The sequence below is a fragment of the Ursus arctos genome, unplaced genomic scaffold, assembly GCF_023065955.2.
Source record: "Ursus arctos isolate Adak ecotype North America unplaced genomic scaffold, UrsArc2.0 scaffold_5, whole genome shotgun sequence".
Taxonomy (NCBI): domain Eukaryota; kingdom Metazoa; phylum Chordata; class Mammalia; order Carnivora; family Ursidae; genus Ursus; species Ursus arctos.
Window position 1 is genome coordinate 2199879 of NW_026623067.1, and position 21644 is coordinate 2221522.

The window sequence follows — 21644 nt, forward strand, 5'->3', positions numbered from 1 at the left end:
CAAGGCCTCCAATCTCAGTCTTCCTGCCCATTAGATCACCTTTCTGGTCTCAGTGTTTGCATCTATAAAATGGGGATGATAGTAAGAGCATTTGCTTCTACATTGGTAGATGGTTGAATGAGATAATACATGTAAATTACATGATGCATTATGAGTGACTGAGATTATTCTGGAATTATTCTGGAAAATACATCCTAGAAAAGTGCGCTTAAAATGGACCCTAAAAACCATTATAGTCTACCTAATAGTTCGTGGATTACTGCAATGCCTAGCTTTATTTTCTTTCTTTAGCTGCCTATCATTTAACCATTTCAGTTTAAACGCATACACCCTTCAATAAAAGGATTAGGAAAAAAAGGAGAATAAGCTATTATTTAATGTACCGTGTGTAATAACACCCCAGGCACTTCGGCCTCATTTTTGTTTTTCTGCTTCAGGATTTATACTGTTCCCTTTGCCTGCAATGCTTTTCCCTGGGGCATGTGCATGGAAGGCAGCTATACACCACTGAGGCCTCCACTCAAGTGTCTGTTCCTCAGAGTGCCCTTTCTGGAGCCCCCGACACAGCCTCCACACTCAGCCTACCTTCTCCTATAGTTGTCATTACTATATCAAGTGATTCTGTTCTTTGATGTTTCCCTGCCGTTGCCTGTCTTCCCTCCAAACTGTGAACTCCATGAAGGCAGGACAATGTCTATCTGGTTCACCACTCTGCCCCTGGTGCCTGGAACAGTCCCGGGAACAGAAAAGTTTTCTCAAATGTCTGTCAGGTGGAGGTGGAGCAATAATGTGGAGTACGCAAAAGGGCCAGGGGAGGAAGAAAAACAATAAAAATACTGAAAATAAGGGGCGGCTGGGTGGCTCAGTCATTGGGCGTCTGCCTTCAGCTCAGGGCGTGATCCTGGAGTTCTGGGATCGAGCCCCATGTTGGGCTCTTCCACTGGGAGCCTGCTTCTTCCTTTCCCACTCCCCCTGCTTGTGTTCCCTCTCTCGCTGGCTGTCTCTATCTCTGTCAAATGAATGGGTAAGATCTAAAAAAAAAAAATACTGAAAATAGCCTGCTTTCTCCACTTAGTAACTTCACATATATTTGTATAGTACTAAAATAGCAGGCCATTTACAATTAAATATAATAATTTCTACCTTCAAATTCTCACAACCATTGACTTTTTAAAATGATTTTATTTATTTATTTATTTATTTATTTATTTGAGAGAGAGAGAGAGAGAGAGAGAACAGGCAGAGGAAGAGGAAGAAGCAGACTCCCCACTGAGGAAGAAGCCCAATGCAGGACTTGATCCTAGCACCCTGGGATCATGACCTGGGCCGAAGGCAAATGCTTAACTGACTGAGCCACCCAGGCGACCCACCCTTGAACTACTGATGCTCAGCTTATTGTACTTCATTTTCTGGTGACTTGTGAATGTCTTATTTTTCTAACTGGACTATAAATTTCTTCCATCAGGGGTGCAGGACATTCATTTAATTTTAATTTCACATAAACAATGAATAACAATTAGTAAAAGGACATTCTTAATATTGCATGGGATATCATATTTGTTGCTTATTCAGAGAAGCCAAACGAGGGCTCAAAGCCTGAGTCAGTCTGCCAAATTCCTGTCCCCTAGTGGAGAGAGATATACTCTGGAGCCTGAGCTCAAGGACTGAGTAAGGCAGAGAGAACAGGCAAGTCTCCATAACTGCACTTCTAATCCTGACCCACCCTCCTGATAGATGTCCAGGCCATTCGAACAGGCAGCGCCTCTTTCTCTTTGGACTGACTCTACCAAATTACTAGAGTCCTAGAGGACTTGCATCAAGCCTCACTCTGCAGACGTGAGACACATGGTGTTTTTAGTCTTTGTCATCCCACAGAAACTAACACACATCAATACAAATTCACATCCTTACTATAATGAACTGCACAGTCTGGATGAAGGCTAAGCATACTGCTGGCCCAGCAGTGAGTTCCAGGTTTGGGAAGTACTCGCCATGCAGAAGCATCATCTCATTTAGCCTTTGCAACAACCCTACAAGGCAGAATATCTGTTATCACACCCATTTTACAGAAAACGGACCTGAGGCTCACAGAGTTTAAGTCACATAGCTAGAAAGAAGCAGAGTGAGAACTTGACCCCAAGCATCTTGGCTCAAGCATCTATGCTTGTAACTACCTCATTCTACTTTTGCCTGGAGCAGTTCAGGGTACAGAGAGAGGAAAATAAACAGATTTTCCAAAACGAAAGTTAGAAGCATGTGGTAAGGGGAGGGAGTTAAGATGGCGGAGGAGTAGGGGACCCCTTTTTCAGCCGGTCCCCTGAGTCGAGCTGGATAGGTACCAGACCAGCCTAAACAACCACGGAATCAGCCTGAGACGCAGGATGATGCATCTGGATCTCTACAAATGAACATCTCCAGCGCTGAGTATTGAGGTACGAAGAGGGGAGCTGTAAACCGTGCACAGATGTCGGAAGATAAACGGAAGGGGGAGGGAGCCACCGCGTTTGGGCGCCGGGAAGCGGCAGCCACCTGCACGGGGGAGCGGGCGGACTCACAGAGGGCACCCGCGAGAGAGCGGACTGAGACCGGTGAGCCGTGAACACGCGCCACCAGGCATCTCCCGGAACACCGGAATCCCGGTGTGCTCACGGGATCCAGACTGAGACCAGGAGCTCCCGGAGCACGCGCGGGGTGGCTGGCGGCTGGCAGGACACCTGCACGGGGGAGCGGGCGGACTCGCGGTCGGCACCCGCGAAACAGCAGACTGAGACCCTGAACCGGGTGCGCGCGCCACCAGGCTTCTCACGAAACTCCGGAATCACGGTGTGCTCACCGGGCATAGACTGAGACCGGGAAACCCGGGAGCGTGCGGGGCGGCCAGTGGCTGGCGGCATTAGAAACACAAAGGACAGAGACGCGCCGGCCCTGGAAGTGAGGGCAGGGACGCCGGGTGTGGGGCGCACATCCCGGTACGCTGCAGGGTTGAGCAGCACCAACAGTAACAGAGTTAAAGTGGCCAGAACATCAGTGGAGAACGGGCCGCAATCCCTCTGTTCTGTGACAATGCAGCCTCTGCTGCTCTGACTCTCAGAAGAGGCATAGCCGACCGCCAGGGAAAGCCGCCAGAGAACAAAAGCCTGGAAATACCGGCCCAGAGAGTGCCCATCCCCATCCTCCCTCGCAGGGGACACGGAGACTCTAACCAAACAGGGTTGCCTGAGTATCGGCGCGGCAGGCCCCTCCCCCAGAACACAGAAGGCAGGCTGAAAAATCAAGAAGCCCACAACCCGGGTGCCTGGGTGGCGCAGTCATTGAGCGCCTGTCTCCGGCTTAGGGCGTGATCCCAGCGTTCCGGAAAGGAGTCCCTCATCGGGCTCCTCCGCTGGGAGCCTGCTTCTTCCTCTCTCACTCCCCTGCTTCTGTTCCGTTCTTGCTGACTGTCTGTCTCCCTCTCTCAGATAAGTAAATAAATAAAATCTTTAAAGAAGAAGCCCACATCTCTAAGATCCCTATAAAACAAGGGGCACGGCCTGGGACCCAGTCAATAATTTGGGCTCTGGACAACCCCGCAACCTCTCCTCATTAGAATGACAAGAAGGAGAAGCCCCCCCCCCAGCAAAGAAAAGACAGTGAGTCTGTGGCCTCTGCCACAGAAGTAACGGATATGGATGTAACCAAATTATCAGAAATGGAATTCAGAGTAACAATGGTCAAGATAATGAGCAGACTTGAAAAAAGTATTAAGGAAAATGTTACTGAGAATATAGAATCCCTAAGGGCGGAAATGAGAGCAAATTTGACAGAAATTAAAAATTCTATGAGCCAAATGCAGGCAAAACTAGAGGCTTTGACGGCCAGGGTCACGGAAGCCGAGGAAAGGGTTAGTGAATTGGAGGATGGGTTAATAGAGGAAAAAATAAAAATAGAAGATGGTCTTAAAAAAATCCACGCCCACGAATGTTGGCTATGGGAGATTACTGACTCAATGAAACGATCCAATGTTAGAATCATCGGCATCCCTGAGGGGGTGGAGAAAAACAGAGGTCTAGAAGAGATATTTGAACAAATTGTAGCTGAAAACTTCCCTAATCTAGCAAGGGAAACAAAAATTCGTGTCCAAGAGGCAGAGAGGACCCCTCCCAAGGTCAACCATGACAGACCTACACCACGTCACGTCATAGTGCAATTCGCAAATATGAGATCCAAGGATACAGTATTGAAAGCGGCCAGGGCAAAGAAATTTCTCACGTACCAAGGCAAAGGCATCAGAATTACGTCAGACCTGTCTACACAGACCTGGAATGAGAGAAAGGGTTGGGGGAGCATTTTTAAAGCTCTTTCAGAGAAAAACACGCAGCCAAGGATCCTTTATCCAGCAAGGCTGTCATTCAGAATTGATGGAGAAATAAAGACATTTCAGAATCGACAGTCACTAGCCAATTTCGTAACCACGAAACCAGCCCTACAGGAGGTATTACGGGGGGTTCTATAAAAGTAAAAAGGCCCCAAGAGTGATACAAAACAGAAAGTCACAGCCAATAAAAACAAAGACTTTACTGACAACATGGCAGAATTAAAAGCATATCTCTCAGTACTCAGTCTTAACATTAATGGTTTAAATTCTTGCTTTAAACGCCACAGGGTTGCAGATTGGATAAAAAGAAATGACCCATCCATTTGCTGTCTACAAGAGACTCATTTCGAACCCAAGGATGCATTCAGACTGAGAGTAAGGGGATGGAGTACCATCTTTCACGCAAATGGACCTCAAAAGAAAGCTGGGGTAGCAATTCTCATATCAGATAAACTGGATTTTAAACTACAGACTATAGTTAGAGACACAGAAGGGCACTATATTATTCTTAAAGGAAGTATTCAACAAGTGGATATGACAATTATAAATATATATGCGCCCAACAGGGGAGCAGCAAGATACACAAGCCAACTCTTAACCAGAAAGAAGAGACATATAAATAAAAATACATTAATAGTAGGGGACCTCAACACTCCACTCTCAGAAATAGACAGAACACCCTGGCAAAAACTAAGCAAAGAATCAAAGGCTTTGAATGCCATACTCGACGAGTTGGACCTCTTAGATATATATAGAACACTACACCCCAGAACCAAAGAATACTCATTCTATTCTAATGCCCATGGAACATTCTCAAGAATAGACCATGTTCTGGGACACAAAACAGGTCTCAGCCGATACCAAAAGATTGAAATTATCCCCTGCATATTCTCAGACCACCACGCTCTGAAATTGGAACTCAACCACAAGGAAAAATTTGGGAGAAACTCAAACACTTGGAGACTAAGAACCATCCTGCTCAGGAATGACTCGATAAACCAGGAAATCAAAAATCAAATTAAACAATTTATGGAGACCAATGAGAATGAAAATACAACAGTCCAAAACCTATGGGATACTGCAAAGGCAGTCCTAAGGGGGAAATACATAGCCATCCAAGCCTCACTCAAAAGAATAGAAAAATCTAAAATGCAGTTTTTATATTCTCACCTCAAGAAGCTGGAACAGCAACAGAGGGACAGGCCTAATCCATGCACGAGGAAGCAGTTGACCAAAATTAGAGCTGAAATCAATCAAGCAGAAACCAGAAGTACAGTAGAGCAGATCAACAGGACTAGAAGCTAGTTCTTGGAGAGAATCAATAAAATTGACAGACCACTGGCAAGACTTATCCAAAAGAAAAGAGAAAGGACCCAGATTATTAAAATTATGAATGAAAAAGGAGAGGTCACGACGAACACCGTTGAAATTGGAAGGATTATTAGAAATTTTTATCAACAGCTATATGCCAATAAACTAAGCAATCTGGAAGAGATGGAATCCTTCCTGGAAACCTATAAACTACCAAGATTGAAACCGGAAGAAATTGATTTCTTAAACAGGCCAATTAATGATGAAGAAATTGAGTCAGTGATAAACAACCTTCCAAATAACAAAACTCCAGGCCCGGACGGTTTTCCTGGGGAATTCTACCAAACATTCAAAGAAGAAATAATACCTACTCTCCTAAAGCTATTTCAAAAAATAGAAACAGAAGGAAAGCTACCAAACTCATTTTATGAGGCCAATATTACCTTGATCCCCAAACCAGGCAAAGACCCCCTCAAAAAGGAGAATTACAGACCGATTTCCCTAATGAATATGGACGCCAAAATCCTCAACAAGATACTTGCTAATAGAATCCAACAGTTCATTAAAAGGATTATCCACCACGATCAAGTGGGATTCATACCTGGGATGCAAGCGTGGTTCAATATTCGCAAATCAATCAGCGTGATACATCATATCAACAAGAAAAGACTCAAGAAACATATGATCCTCTCAATCGATGCCGAAAAAGCATTTGACAAAATACAGCATCCTTTCCTGATTAAAACCCTTCAGAGTGTAGGAATAGAAGGTACATTTCTCAATCTCATAAAAGCCATCTATGAAAAGCCTACTGCAAATATTATTCTCAATGGGGAAAAGCTGGAAGCCTTTCCCTTAAGATCAGGAACACGACAAGGATGCCCACTCTCGCCACTATTATTCAACATAGTACTAGAAGTCCTTGCAACAGCAATCAGACAACAAAAAGGGATCAAAGGTATTCAAATCGGCAAAGAAGAAGTCAAAATGTCTCTCTTCACAGATGACATGATACTCTATACGGAAAACCCAAAAGAAGCCACTCCCAAACTATTAGAAGTTATAGAGCAATTCAGTAACGTGGCGGGATACAAAATCAATGCTCAGAAATCAGTTGCATTTCTGTACACGAATAACGAGAACGAAGAAAGAGAAATTAGGGAATCCATCCCATTTACAATAGCACCAAAAACCATACGTTACCTTGGAATTAACTTAACCAGAGACGTAAAGGACCTTTATTCTAGAAACTATAAATCACTCTTAAAAGACATTGAGGAAGACATAAAAAGATGGAAAGATATTCCATGCTCATGGATCGGAAGAATTAACATAGTTAAAATGTCCATGCTACCCAGAGCAATCTACACTTTCAATGCTATCCCGATCAAAATACCGAGAACGTTTTTCAAAGAACTGGAACAAATAGTCCTTAAATTTGTATGGAACCAGAAAAGACCCCGAATCTCCAAGGAACTGTTGAAAAGGAAAAACAAAGCTGGGGGCATCACAATGCTGGATTTCGAGCTGTACTACAAAGCTGTGATCACCAAGACAGCATGGTACTGGCACAAAAACAGACACATAGACCAATGGAACAGAATAGAGAGCCCAGAAATGGACCCTCGGCTCTTTGGGCAACTAATATTTGATAAAGCAGGAAAAAACATCCGGTGGGAAAAAGACAGTCTCTTCAATAAATGGTGCTGGGAAAATTGGACAGCTACATGCAAAAGAATGAAACTTGACCACTATCTCACACCATACACAAAAATAAACTCCAAATGGATGAAAGACCTCGATGTGAGACAGGAATCCATCAAAATTCTAGAGGAGAACATAGGCAGTAACCTCTACGACATCGGCCAAAGCAACCTTTTTCATGATACATCCCCAAAGGCAAGAGAAACAAAAGACAAAATGAATTTATGGGACTTCATCAAGATTAAAAGTTTCTGCACAGCCAAGGAAACAGTCAGAAAAACTAAGAGGCAGCCCACGGAATGGGAGAAGATATTTGCAAATGACACTACAGATAAAGGACTGGTATCCAAGATCTACAAAGAACTTCTCAAACTCAATACACGAGAAACAAATAAACAAATCAAAAAATGGGCAGAAGATATGAACAGACACTTTTCCAATGAAGACATACAAATGGCTAACAGACACATGAAAAAATGTTCAAAATCATTAGCCATCAAGGAAATTCAAATCAAAACCACACTGAGATACCACCTTACGCCAGTTAGAATGGCAAAAATAGACAAGGCAAGAAACAACAATTGTTGGAGAGGATGTGGAGAAAGGGGATCCCTCCTACATTGTTGGTGGGAATGCAAGTTGGTACAGCCACTCTGGAAAACCGTGTGGAGGTCCCTTAAAAAGTTAAAAATTGAGCTACCCTATGATCCAGCCATTGCACTACTGGGTGTTTACCCCAAAAATACAGACATAGTGAAGAGAAGGGCCATATGCACCCCAATGTTCATAGCAGCAATGTCCACAATAGCTAAATCGTGGAAGGAGCCGAGATGCCCTGCAACAGATGACTGGATTAAGAAGTTGTGGTCCATATATACAATGGAATATTACTCAGCAATCAGAAAGAACGAGTTCTCAACATTTGCTACAACATGGACGGAACTGGAGGAGATAATGCTTAGTGAAATAAGTCAAGCAGAGAAAGACAACTATCATATGATTTCTCTCATCTATGGAACATAAGAACTAGAATGATCAGTAGGGGAAGAAAGGGATAAAGAAAGGGGGGTAATCAGAAGGGGGAATGAAACATGAGAGACTATGGACTATGAGAAACAAACTGAGGGCTACAGAGGGGAGGGGGGTGGGGGAATGGGATAGGCCAGTGATGGGTAGTAAGGAGGGCACATATTGCATGGTGCACTGGGTTTTATACACAACTAATGAATCATCTAGCCTTACATCGAAAACCGGGGATGTACTGTATGGTGACTAACATAATATAATAAAAATCATTATAAAAAAAAAAAAAGAAGCATGTGGTAAGGAAAATGATGGGGTCGTGGCGCTTTTCCAGACCCTAGAATGTACAGAGAAAAAAAACTGTGGCTTCAAGTCACATAATCCAAGCATGAAACAATCGCTTGTGAATTCTGCTGTATCGCAAATGTCTCATTTAACCCCTTCAGATCTAGAGTTAAGTGTGTCCTTCAGTCCCCATTTCAGTGGAAGTGTCAATACTAGGGTCTTGAGGCAAAGACAAGTTATGTGCCACAGCCCCTAAGGAAATACTGAGCATCCAGCTAATGTAAATATCAGGGTAATTTTTTCAAAGATCCTTTACCCCACCCTGCCCTCTCCCTGGGCAAGAGTGCGCCCTTTCCACACAAATTCCAAAGCCTAGAGAATGAGACAAATGAACTTGTGTTTGTTTCCTGTAGATTGGGGGAAAGTTTTGTTTGGTGGCAGATTCCAAATGGTTTACTTGTTGCCGGAGTTAGTTCCTGGTCTTAACACCAACTCTGAAAGGACATTATTGCAACAACAACAAAGCAGCGGCAGCTCCATTTGCACAAAAAACTCCCTGGCCAGGGACACAAGTCTCTGGAATACAGTTGTGACTTGGTGTCAAGCAAACTATGTAACTTTGGAAGCGCTCAAAGTAGGTGTGCTCAGATGGGCAGAAGGTAAAAGCAGCCAGAGTTGATGGTTTTAAAATGTGAACAGAACTAAATTTCACCTTGTCTCAGGACACAAGAGCATAAACATGATTCTGTTTGAGGGAAAGAAAAAAGGCAACATCAGAACATTCATCAACAACGGAAGGCACAAATGGTGCAGGAGAAGACCTTTGTTTCTCTGCTCAAAATGTAGCTGAAAATATACATTTTGCAGATGTATTTTAAAATACATAACATTTTTGGAAGCCAGTCCCTTGTCATCAATCTGACAGTCCACTTCTGCTGGAGCTTTAACATTTTCAAAACGTAATCTTCAAAGCCCAAACAAGAAAAAGAGTCTAAGGACATGAAGGATCCCTGGGGGGGGGGGGGGAATCCCTGTTTGATGACAACGCACACTGCCATGAATTGCCCCTGTCAGAGGGAGGAGGCGAGAGAGCAGATGGCTGTGTTAGCTGACCGGACAGCTGAACAACAGAGACAGCCATTCCATTTGCTCAGGTAACTGGAGTACTTCTTCCACTCAGCTTTCTCTGGATCCACTACGTGTCAGGACCCTTTCGGGTGAAAATCACAGCCACCCAACTCAACAAACAAGCTAAAGCAAGAAATGAAATCGATTGGCTTACATGACTGCATGACTGCACGTGAGTTCCACGTGACTGCAAAATGTAGCCCAGGAGTCCCAGGCTAGATGCTCAGTGTCACGAGACTTCCACTGTTTCCATCACCGTGGTCCTCTCAGATCTCTTTCCTTCCGTGTTGACTTCATCATCCCAACAGAGACCCAAAATGGCCTTCAACAACTCAGGCAAAAAGAAAAAAAAAGAGCTTTGGTATAATTCCCATTGGTCTAGCTCTGAGTCACATGCTCCAGGTTCTGAACCAATCACTGTAGCCAGAGGGATGGCTGATGCTGATTGGTCACATCTGGGGCACGTGTTCACTGGTGGCGCTAGGAATGAAGTGTGTTACCTTATAAACCTGGAAGGATGGTGACTCCGCCCCCTCCCCTCCCCCCCCCCCGGGTCACCTGCTATAACTGGTAGGAGGGGAATAGATCCTGGGCAGGCAAGAGCAGAATTCATTCTATCTTCACCATGGGATGTCCTGAGCCTTCTTGCACATCTCCAGTGATTCTTCGAATGTTCACTTCTTGTTCAGAACTTCTCCCATATGGTTTCCTGTTACCCTTGGTGATTTCCTCAACACTCCTGAGGCCAGGGTTATAGGTTTAGGCTGAATCACCTCAAACATCTGACACGACCCCCCTTCCTTTATTGTCCAAGATGCCCCTATTATGCATTATTGTGCATAATCCCTGCTATGGTCTGAATGTTTATGGCCCCTTAAATCCATATATTAAAATCCGAACTCCCAATGTGATGGCATTAGGGGGTGGGGTCTTGGAGGTGTTTAGGTTATGAAGGTGGAGCCCTCATAAATGGGATTACAAAAGAGATCCCACAGGGGCACCTGGATGGCTCAGCCTGTTGGGTGTCTGCCTTCAGCTCAGGTCATGATCCCAGAATCCTAGGATTGAGCCTCACACTGGGCTCCCTGCTTGGCTGGGAGTCTGCTTCTCTCTCTCTCTCTGCTCTGCTCATGTTCTCTCTCAGTCTCTCTCTCAAATAAATAACTAGAACCCTTTAAAAAATAAATTAAATTAAAAAAAGAGGGATCCCACAGAGTTCCCTTGTCCCTTCCACCATGACAAAGTAAGAAGGTACCAGCTATGAACAAGGAAGGCAGAGCTCACCAGAAAATGACCATGATGCCCTAACAGCACTCCTTCTGGGCTTAAGGGGTAACTTGCTTCAAGTGAACACAGTCCTTACTTGCTGACCTAAGGCTCTTGACCTGTAACAGAACTAATAGCCTTGCTTTAAGATTTGCAGGCCACTCACCTTAAGGAATGAAGAACCAGAACTTTCCCAGGCCACAGAGGTCAGCAAGTCTGTTTGAAGCCACCTCGGTTTACTGATCAGCCTAGCAATTTTTTTTTTTGACCAAAATGTTTTTCTTTCTTTCAGGTCACACAAATGACTTTACTGACTTCCCTTGGCATGCCCTCCTTTGCAGAAAGAACAGAGGACTCCTGCACATCATGGAACAAGAACCAGATCCCCTTGCACAACCCCAGAGCACTGAAGCAACATTTGTAGCTGGCATGGAGTCTGCACATGATGAAGAAATGTTGCAGGCCACTGCACCTCCTTTGCTGATGAATGACCCTAAACCCCTTTAAAAATGCCTGGGCCAGGCGGAAACCTCAGAGTTGGCTTTTGGATAGGAGCCCACCTTCTCCCAAGGTTGCCGGTCTCTTGAATAAAGCTCAAATTCCTTTCCAATCAAAACTCATCTCTTCCATGATGATCTTTCAGGTGACGTGCAGCCAAACTTGGGTTCACTAACAATGCTGACTTGATCTTGGACTTTTCAGCCTCTGGAACTGTGAGCGAGCATTTTTGTTATTTACAAACTATCTAGGCTATGGTATGGACTAAGGACTTGGGCAGGGAGTGGGTTTGGAATTAGAGCATATCACAGAAAACCAGAGAACCCCAAATGCCAGATAGCACTGACGGTCCATCTTATGAGCCTTCTGATGCCAGAAGGCTGGGGTCAACTTCCTCCCCACACAGCCATTCTCCCAGCTCTTGTATCATGCTCCCATCTCAAGGCCTCCGCCATGTGTTTTTCAGGCACCAGGTGAAAATCAGAAATTCAGATGATTTTGTTATTTGAGCAGTTTAGCTTCTTTTGTCTCCAGTTCTCCATTCCAGGCTATGCCCTGGGCTTTGTCTTTCATAACCAAAAAGGCCGCTGAAGTATTTTTCCTAAATCACAGTCATAAAACACTTCTTTCCTAAGTTAAAACTGGCGCCTCCCATATCTTGGCTATTGTACCACAATGCTGCAGTCAACATAGGGGTGTATGTATCTTTCCGAATTAGATATACACACCCTTATGTTTATTGTGGCACTATTTACAGTAGCCAAGCTATGGAAGCAGTCCTAATGTCCATGAGTAGATGAATAAAGATGTGGTACTTATATACAACAGAAAATTACTCAGTCATAAAAAAAGAATGAAATCTTGCCATTTGCAATGACATAGGTAGAACTAGAGGGTATAATGCTAAGTACAATAAGCCAGTCAGAGAAAGACAAATACCATATGATTTCACTCCTATGTGGAACTTAAGAAACAAAACAAATGAACAAAGAAAAAAAAGAGACAACCAAAAATCTAACTCTTTTTTTTTCAAAGATTTTTTATTTATTTACTTTAACAGAGAGAGAGACAGCCAGCGAGAGAGGGAACACAAGCAGAGGGAGTGGGAGAGAAAGAAGCAGGCTCCCAGCGGAAGAGCCTGATGCGGGGCTCAATCCCAGAACTCTGAGATCACGCCCTGAACCGAAGGCAGATGCTCAACGACTGAGCCACCCAGGAGCCCCCAAAAAACCAACTCTTAAGTACAGGTAAGAAACTGATGGTTGCCAGAGGGGAGGGAGGGCAGGGAACAAGTGAAATAGGTAATGGGGAGTAAGCTTATCATGACGAGCACTGAGAAATGTACAGAACTGTTGAATTGTAGGGCATCTGGGTGGCTCAGTTGGTTAAGTGTCTGACTCTTGGTCTCAGGTCAGGTCTTGATCTTGGGGTCATGAGTTTGGGCCCCACATTGGGCTCCATGCTGGGCATGAAGCCTACTTTAAAAAAATAAATAATTGTTGAATTGTTAAATTATACAATGAAACTAATGTAACACTGTATGTTAATTATATTGGAATTAAAAAATAAATATAATTTTTTTAAAAAACTGGTGCCTGTTAGTGCAAATCAAAACCACAATGATATATGACTTTAAAACTACTAGGTTGGGGGTGTCTGGGTGACTCAATCAGTTGGGTGTTGGACCCTTGATTTCAAGTAGGGCCGTGATCTCAGCATTGTGGGATCAAGCCCCATGTTGGATGTAGAGATTACTTAGATAAATTAGACTTTAAAAAAAGAAATATATATAATGGAATATTTTTCAGCCACAAAAAAGAATGAAATTTTGAAGTATGTGATCGTATGAATGGACCTTGAAAACATTATGCTTAGTAAAATGAGCCAGACACAGAAGGACAAGTATTAGATGGTTCCATTTACATGAGGTACCCAGAATAGTTAAGTTCATAGGGACAGAAAGTGGAATAGAGTGACTGGGAGAGGGGAGAAGGGAGAGTTATTGTCTAATGGGTAGAGTGGTTTAGTGGAAGATGACGAATAAGTTTTGGATATAGATAACAGTAATGGTAATTATACAACATTATTAATGTATTTAATGCCACTGAATTGTACATTTATGAATGGTAAAAATGATAAATATTATGTTATGTACATTTAACCACAATATTAGTTGATTGATTAATTGGCAACACCCCAAAATTTGTCATTTTTGCTTTTGTTGAGGCTTCTGCAGAGAAAAACTATAAATAGAAATGTATTACGTGAAATGTAGGGACTTGGATATCACAGATAAACACTACAGTCTGTGATCAAGCAAGTATTCAGAAACACATTCAGATGCTAGGGTTAAAGACATAAAAGATGAGCTAATGAGCAGCTGTTGGAATTTACTAGCGAGAGAGATCGCCAGCTCACCGTCTTTTCCAGTTTTTATTCTTCCTACTCCAGTATCAAGAAAATGATTAATTTGAAATCTTGCTTTTAGCAAATGTTTTTGAGCTGACCATAATTCATCGTCGTATATTTTCTTTTTTTATTATGAAGTATAATTGAAATACATCCAGTATAATTGATATACACGTGATGTTATATTAGTTTTAGGTGCACAACATATTGATTTGATAATTCTATATGTTACTGTGTTCACCATGACGAGTGCAGTCACCATTTGTCACCATACAGTGTTACTAAAATATTATTATTATTTATTTAAAGATTTTATTTATTTGTCGAAGAAGGAGAGGTAGAGAGAGCAGAAGCAGGGAGGGTGGCAGGCAGAGGGAGAAGCAGGCTCCCTGTTGAGCAAGGAGCCAGATGCGGGACTTGGTCCCAGGACACAGGGATCATGGCCTGAGCCGAAGGCAGATGCTTAACTGACTGAGCCACCCAGGCGTCCCAAAATATTATTGACTGTATTCCCTATGCTGTACTTTTCATCTCCATGACTTATTTATTTTATATTTGGAAGTTTGTACCTCTTAATCCCCTTCATCTATTTCACCCATGCCCAACCCACCTCCTTTTGGCTATCACCAGTTTGTTCTCTGCATTTGAGTCTGGTTTATTTCTTTTGTTTTTTTATATTCCACATATGAGTGAAATCACATGGCATTTGTCTTTCTCTAACTGACTTATGTCAATCAGCATAATACCCTTTAGATCCATCCATGTTGTTGCAAATGGCAGATTTCATTTTTTTTTTATGCCGGAGTAATATTCCAGTGTGTGTGTGTGTGTGTGTGTGTGTGTGTGTGTGTGTGTGTATGTGACTCATCTTCATCTATTCACCTATTGATGGACACTTGAGTTTCTTCCATATCTTGGCTATTGTAAATAATTCTGCAATGAACATAGGGGGTGCGTATATCTTTTTGATTTAGTATTTTTGTTTTCTTTGGAAAAATACTCAATAGTGACAGAGGAAGGAGGGCCTGGAGGATTATCAGAGTCCTGGGGTGGTGTGGAGGGGTTGCTCTAAGATGAGATGGGCTCTGTCCCCTGCCACTGCATGGCCAAGGGACAGATGAGGAGCCCATGGAGCCTGGATTTTGGAGGGGAGGGAAGGAGCAGAGAAGGTGACCACTCAGAGCCAGTGCAGCCCCTGTCCACTGTCAGCCAGATCTTAGTCCAGGCTGCTCGGATGGCTGCTCAGATCAATAGTCAGACATTGAGGGTCCCAGACTCCATTCATTAAATTATCAGAGCACCAGCCTAGATGGCCACTTTCCCAGTTAATTGACAGGAACTGCTCAGCCAGGGTTGGTCAGTTGAAGGGAAGATAATTCTTGGCAGAGCTGACATGTGAGAGTTGTTTAGGAATGTCCTGGGTTCTGAGTCAACCTGTGAGCTGAGCAGACCACTCGCTGGTCACTGAGCATGGTCAGCTGGTCACCAGGAAGGCTCCACGTGAGGAGGCCAACAGTGCAAAGATGCTGGGGGAGGATGGCCACAGTTGGGCTTCCCCCGGCCCTTCGGAGGGGCTTCACTTTGGGAGCATCTGCATTGGATTTTGGGTCAGGGATTAAAATCTAGAGGCAAGAGGCTAGGTCAGGGTTTGAGGTCTTTTCTCAGCCCAGGAAACTCTTTTGGGCATCAACTGTCTCCTGCAGAAATCTTGGGGCAGGAGAAAGAGTGAGAAGAGCCCTTGGTTTGTGTACAGGGCATGACCTAGTGGTCCCAGGTGTTCAGGGACCTCTGTCCTCAGGGAACCAACTACATTCCTGTCCCAGATGCATCACATGTCAGTGTTGTGACTCTGGACAAGCCACTTAAAATCTCTAAATTTCAATGCTGTGAACTCTATGATGTGGGTTACAATCCACAGGGCTGACGTGGGGACTGCAGGAGATGAGAACAGATCTCCAGACTGGCAGCCAAGTACAAGCAGAACCAGGTAATCCTCACTTTCTTCTTTCTTGTATTACAGGTCTGGGAGAGCCTCCAAGTTTCGTCTCGGTGACACCACACACCACCTCCTCTGTTCTGATCCAGTGGCAGGTAAGGGCTGGGAAGGGCGGGGTGTTTCCTGAACTGGTGTCGGGAGCTGGGACCTGCCCGCCAGGCCACGTGACAGCATCCGAGGGTCGGTGGCAGGTCAGAGGACATGACGTGGTTGGTGTGCCCACCTGGGGGGAGCACCACGGACCCCCCGAGCCAAGCTGTGGGAAGGAGCCTGAGCTCGGCTCTCTGAGGAGGGCCAGTGTGACAGCGGGGCTGGTGCAGAGCCTCCAGGGCTGAACGTTGCAGGCATTTGGGGAAGGGCAGCCCAGCGAGACCTCCATGGTACACACAGAACTGGGTGTCGTACGACAGGGTCAAGAAACCATAGCCTGGGGAGTGATCTCTTCTACAGTGATCATCTCCTATCAGACAGAATACCCACAGTGTTACATGTGTCCTCCCTATGTTCCAGGTGTTAATCCTCAGTGAAAGTCCGCTCAAGGCACCTCTATCCTAGATAATGAAGTAGTGTTGGTGGGCCATGGACAGCACTGGACACTCTGACCTCTCCTTGCCTTATTTCCAATTTGGGTACTTTTGCCAACAGCAACATGCATTGAAGACAAAAGTCACAGAGGGGAGAACTGGCAAGGAAGGATGCCCTGTCCCAGCAAGGGTGCTCACCGGGTCTGTGGAGAGGGCTCAGCCAGGCTGGGGGGTTGGGTTCAGAAGCCCAGCTGGAGCTGGGCCAGAGAAGCACAACACAGCAACAGGCAGGGCCAAGGGCAGCAATGAGAATGTCGTGGGAACTCTGGCCAACAAGGGAAGTTCCTGAGGCCAGAATGGGGCAGCCTTCCTGGGGAGGGGGAGGGCAGTGCCTAGAGCAGAGGGTCATGGGGTAAGGAGATGGGAGCAGGAGCCCTGGTCTGTGTTCATGGTCACAGTGAGGTGAGGTCTGCCTAGAAGTGGCCACACTGGGCTAGTGGTCCATGGAGGGGTCTGTGCAGCTGATCTTCTTCCTCCAGGTTGATAAGATTGTCCAGGAGAGTGCCAGCATCATATCCAGACCAGGCAGGAGAGAGGGGATGGTTTGAGGTCAGGAGATGTAGGGGCCCTGGTGATGATGGAATCCAAAGCAAACTGTGGTCTAGACATGGCCTTGGAGAGGCAGATGCCACGCCTAGCTGGGGGCAGAGCCTGGCAAGAGGGGAGGACTGGAAGGGACTCCGTTAGAGAGGGAGGTGCTGAAGGGCATGTGTGGGCATGCCAGGAAACCCAGAGGAGGCTCTAGGGGACCCTGTCCTAAATGGACTGCCTCCATGGGACTTGTAGGCCAGGACAGAACATGCTGGAGACCCCTCCAGGCTAGAGCTGCTGCCCAGCAAGGAGCTAGGGGGAGAAGAGCCAGGTCACGGGCACTCCCCGGCCATCCTGGTGCTGCTAATGGAGCAGGGGTGCTGGGTGGGAAGTCAGGACAGGAAGGCCATGGTTGGGGTGTGTATACCAGCCATGAGGGGGCTTCCTGAACTCTCAAGTGGTGACCCCTAACCGCTGAAGGTTCCTGCTGCCTCTCCTTATGTGGAAGCTCAGTGGCATCAGTAGGTATTAGCTCCACCCGCGTGCAGTTTGACCATGAGTGAGGAGCACGTTTAGAGGTTCTATGAGGGTTAAATGGACAGACTTGACACAGTCGCTCCAGGAGGGACAAGAGTGGGGCTTTCATAGCCTGGGCTCTGTGAGGCATGCAGAATGTGCAGGAATTGACTGAGTGGCTGTGGACCCTTCCTTCACTCCACTGCCAAGTGATACATCTCAAGAAGTGAAGGAACCCTTAAAGGTGACAGTTCCAAATGTCTTCCAATGAACATGGACGTTTGCTGCCTGGTGTTCTGTAGTTTCCAGCCTCACCAGTGTGGGGACAGGATGGGAACTGGCTCACACCCCTGCCTCTGGGTAGCCGTATCCCCTGAGCTTGTCTCAGGGCCCCCACTGGCTCTAGGTCTGTGGACCCCAGTTTGCCAGTGGATGATGTGTCCCTGTTAGGCATTGCTGCCTCCCCATTCTTCCTCTGTAAAAATAGGAGGTTAAAGGTGAACTTCAAGATCTCTGATGTAAGGCCCATTAGGTCTTACAACTCCAACTTCCTGTGGGGCCTTTGGTGGGAGGTGGGAGACATTCAAAATGGAGATTCAAGGTCCCAAGAGCTTCTGTTTCCCACCCTCCACTAACTTAATCAACCCAAAGATTGGTCTTCTCTACTGTGCTAAATTCTACCAGAAATTTAGCATTTCCTTTGTAGATGTGGCATTTGGCTTGCCAGTAACAAAGTAAGCTCTTTTTCTATAAAGACATCTCAGAGCCTTGGAACAGACCATCACTTCTACAAAGTGGCTTTTGCCCCGTGCCGTCCTGGCCCCCGAGCACATGGGGCTCGGAGCCCCGTGGTTGCCGTCGGACAGCTCTGTGACTGGCGGACGGCTGTACCAAAGGAACTTGGCATGCGTGTCCATCAGCTGTCCCCGTTCAGAGCCCAGTAGAACAAACTAATTGCAAGAAGCCCAGAGCAGGAGGTGGTCAATAGGATATAGTGTAGAAATAAATACCTGTCAACTGCCGGGCAACTGAAGTATAAAAAAATATGTGTAATTTACTAAATCAGAGCAAACAAAACGAAGAGACTATTTTTAAATATCGATTTGCATTCCAAACGAAATGCTTCACCTGTAAACCCCCTTCTTTCCAGTAGTTTGTTTAAAAATGCGAACGCCACCTGTAATTTCAAGGCTGCTGACCCACTTAAATGTCTCCTCCATTAGAAAATGTCAAGCTTGATTTTTCCTAGTAGGATAGTCAATCCCTGCCTTTCATGGGGCCCAGCATTATTTGAAATCTAAGGATTTGAGTGTGTTTTCTAGACAGTGGTGGTATTGTGGTCACACTGAGTACAACTCATAACAGACACCAGTGTTTCTCAATTGGTCACAACATTTAATCTGGCTGCTCTGAAACTTGCAGTGGCTCATACAGTCTGTCACTCAAGTGTAGTTCCCTTTGTGTGGCTATAGACTCTCCTAAGTGGATTTTGAGGCCATTTTTAAGCAGCAGCAGCAACAACAACAATAACAACAACAACAACAAAACCCCAAAAACAAAACAAAACAAAACAAAAACCCCCCAAAACAAAACAAAACAAAACAAAACAAAATCTTAGCAATAGATCACATCACGCACATTGGCCTCAGCAGAGGGTGGACCCAGTGTTGTATTAGGCACCTTCCTAAGAGGAGCGCGACTGCCACCTAGACGGGGGGAGCAGCAGCGGGGCCTTTTCAGGATGTACTTGGGGTTTGTTTCGTCTCTCACGTGGGCTCCATCACCTGCAGAAGACCAGGTCCTGTGTAGGGTGCCGATCACCCAGAGGTGGACAAGACAGACGCCAGGCCTTAAAGAGCTCCTGTTTCCTGGGCTGAGCCCTAGGACACATCAATGGGAAGACAGTGGAGGAGGAGCTGGGAGGAGACCCTGAGCGGGTTTGTTCACCTCCCTGAGCCTCGGATTTCTCACCTATACACGGCACCCACACCTCCAGAGCCACAGGGGACTGAATGGCAACGTGGCCGTGGGGCACATATAAAGTGCCCTGCATGGTGCGCTCTCAGGGGACAGGTAAATGCAGGTGCTGCTTTCGCCCTGATGCTGCTGGTAATGGGCTGCTTTTTTCCGCCTCTTTTTCCCCACAGGGCCATCCAGGAGATCCTGCTCACCAGCTCAGAAGGCCTGTGCCCTGGAGCCTCGAGTGAGAGGAGCCGTTTTGATAGCGACTCACAGCTGGCCATGGAGCTGTCTGCCAAAGAGCTGGAGGAGTGGGAGCTCTGGCTCCAGGGGAGGAGGAGGGGCTCCAGCAAGTCTTACAGCTGTCTCTCATCGAGAAATAGACCTTTCTGCTCACGGGCTGCACAAAGCAGGGCTTCTGGGCTGCACGCGGGTGCTGCATCACTCGTGCCCTGGGGCTGAAACAAATAAACAAATCATAAAATGGGCAGAAGATATGAACAGACACTTTTCCAATGAAGACATACAAATGGCACAGACAGACACATGAAAAAATGTTCAAAATCATTAGCCATCAGGGAAATTCAAATCAAAACCACACTAAGATACCACCTTATGCCAGTTAGAATGGCAAAAATTGTCAAGCCAAGAAACAACAATTGCTGGAGAGGATGTGGAGAAAGGGGATCCCTCCTACATTGTTGGTGGAAATGCAAGTTGGTACAGCCACTCTGGAAAACAGTGTGGAGGTCCCTTAAAAAGTGAAAAATTAAGCGACCCTATGATCCAGCAGTTGCACTACTAGGTGTTTACCCCAAAGATACAGATGTAGTGAAGAGAAGGGCCATATGCACCCCAATGTTCATAGCAGCATTGTCCACAATAGCCAAAGCATGGAAGGAACCAAGATGCCCCTCAACAGATGACTGGATTAAGAAGTTGTGGTCCATATATACACTGGAATATTACTCAGCTATCAAAAAGAAGGATTTCTCAACATTTGCTGCAACATGGATGGGACTGGAGGAGATAATGCTAAGTGAAATAAGTCAAGCAGAGAAAGACAATTATCATATGGTTCCCCTCATCTATGGAACAGAAGAACTAGGAAGATCGGTAGGAGAAGAAAGGGATAAAGAAAGGGGGGAATCAGAAGGGGGAATGAAGCATGAGAGACTACGGACTCTGGGAAACAAACTGAGGGCTTCAGAGGGGAGGGGGTGGGGGAATGGGATAGGCTGGTGATGGGTAGTAGGGAGGGCACGTATTGCATGGTGCACTGGGTGTTATACCCAACCAAAGAATCATGGAACTTTACATCAAGAATCAGGGATGTACTGTATGGTGACTAACATAATGTAATAAAAAATATTCTTATAAAAAAATAAGTGCTCTGTAAGTGTTCAAGTAGCTGCTGCCTCTAGAGAGGGGGCTTCGATGGCCACAGAGCAGGGAGGGTAGAGGAGTACTTCTCGTCCTTTACGTGGGAGGATGCATTACTGCTCCTCAGGAATGCCAGTTCCCTCCTGGTTCTGGTGAGGATGCAGGACCAGAGACTGGCTTGGGGGCTTGCTGGGGAAGCAAGCCGGCAAACCAACATTCTGGCCTTGGCCTCCCTTCCCTGTGGATGCCCTTCTCTGCCTGTGGAGCCTGTTTCTGCCAGGATAGAAGGGACCAGATTCTGATGCAGATGACAGGATAACATCACACCTTTATCCCCCCCCACGCCCCCGCAGACCCACATGGAGACACACAAAGGCGCTTGGCTGTCTTCCCTGGGAACCCTGCCTGGGGAGCCTTCCTGCTCTCCCACATCTTCTCAGGGGCACGCACCCATCCCTGGAGGAGAGGCATCATTTATTGGAGGGACTTAATTCAAAGAGGCTCTGAACAGGATAGAGGGTCAACCCAGGCCAGAGTGCTCTTGGTTTCAGACTCTGAGGGAGGGAGGCTGACTTCTGGGGGTGCAGGGACAGCTGCATATTCCACGCAATGGTGGGGCTCAGCTCTGCTCTCTGGAGGGCCAAGGTCAGTTTGGCTCTGCCTTGGCCATGCCCTACACGCTGGAAACTCAGTCCTG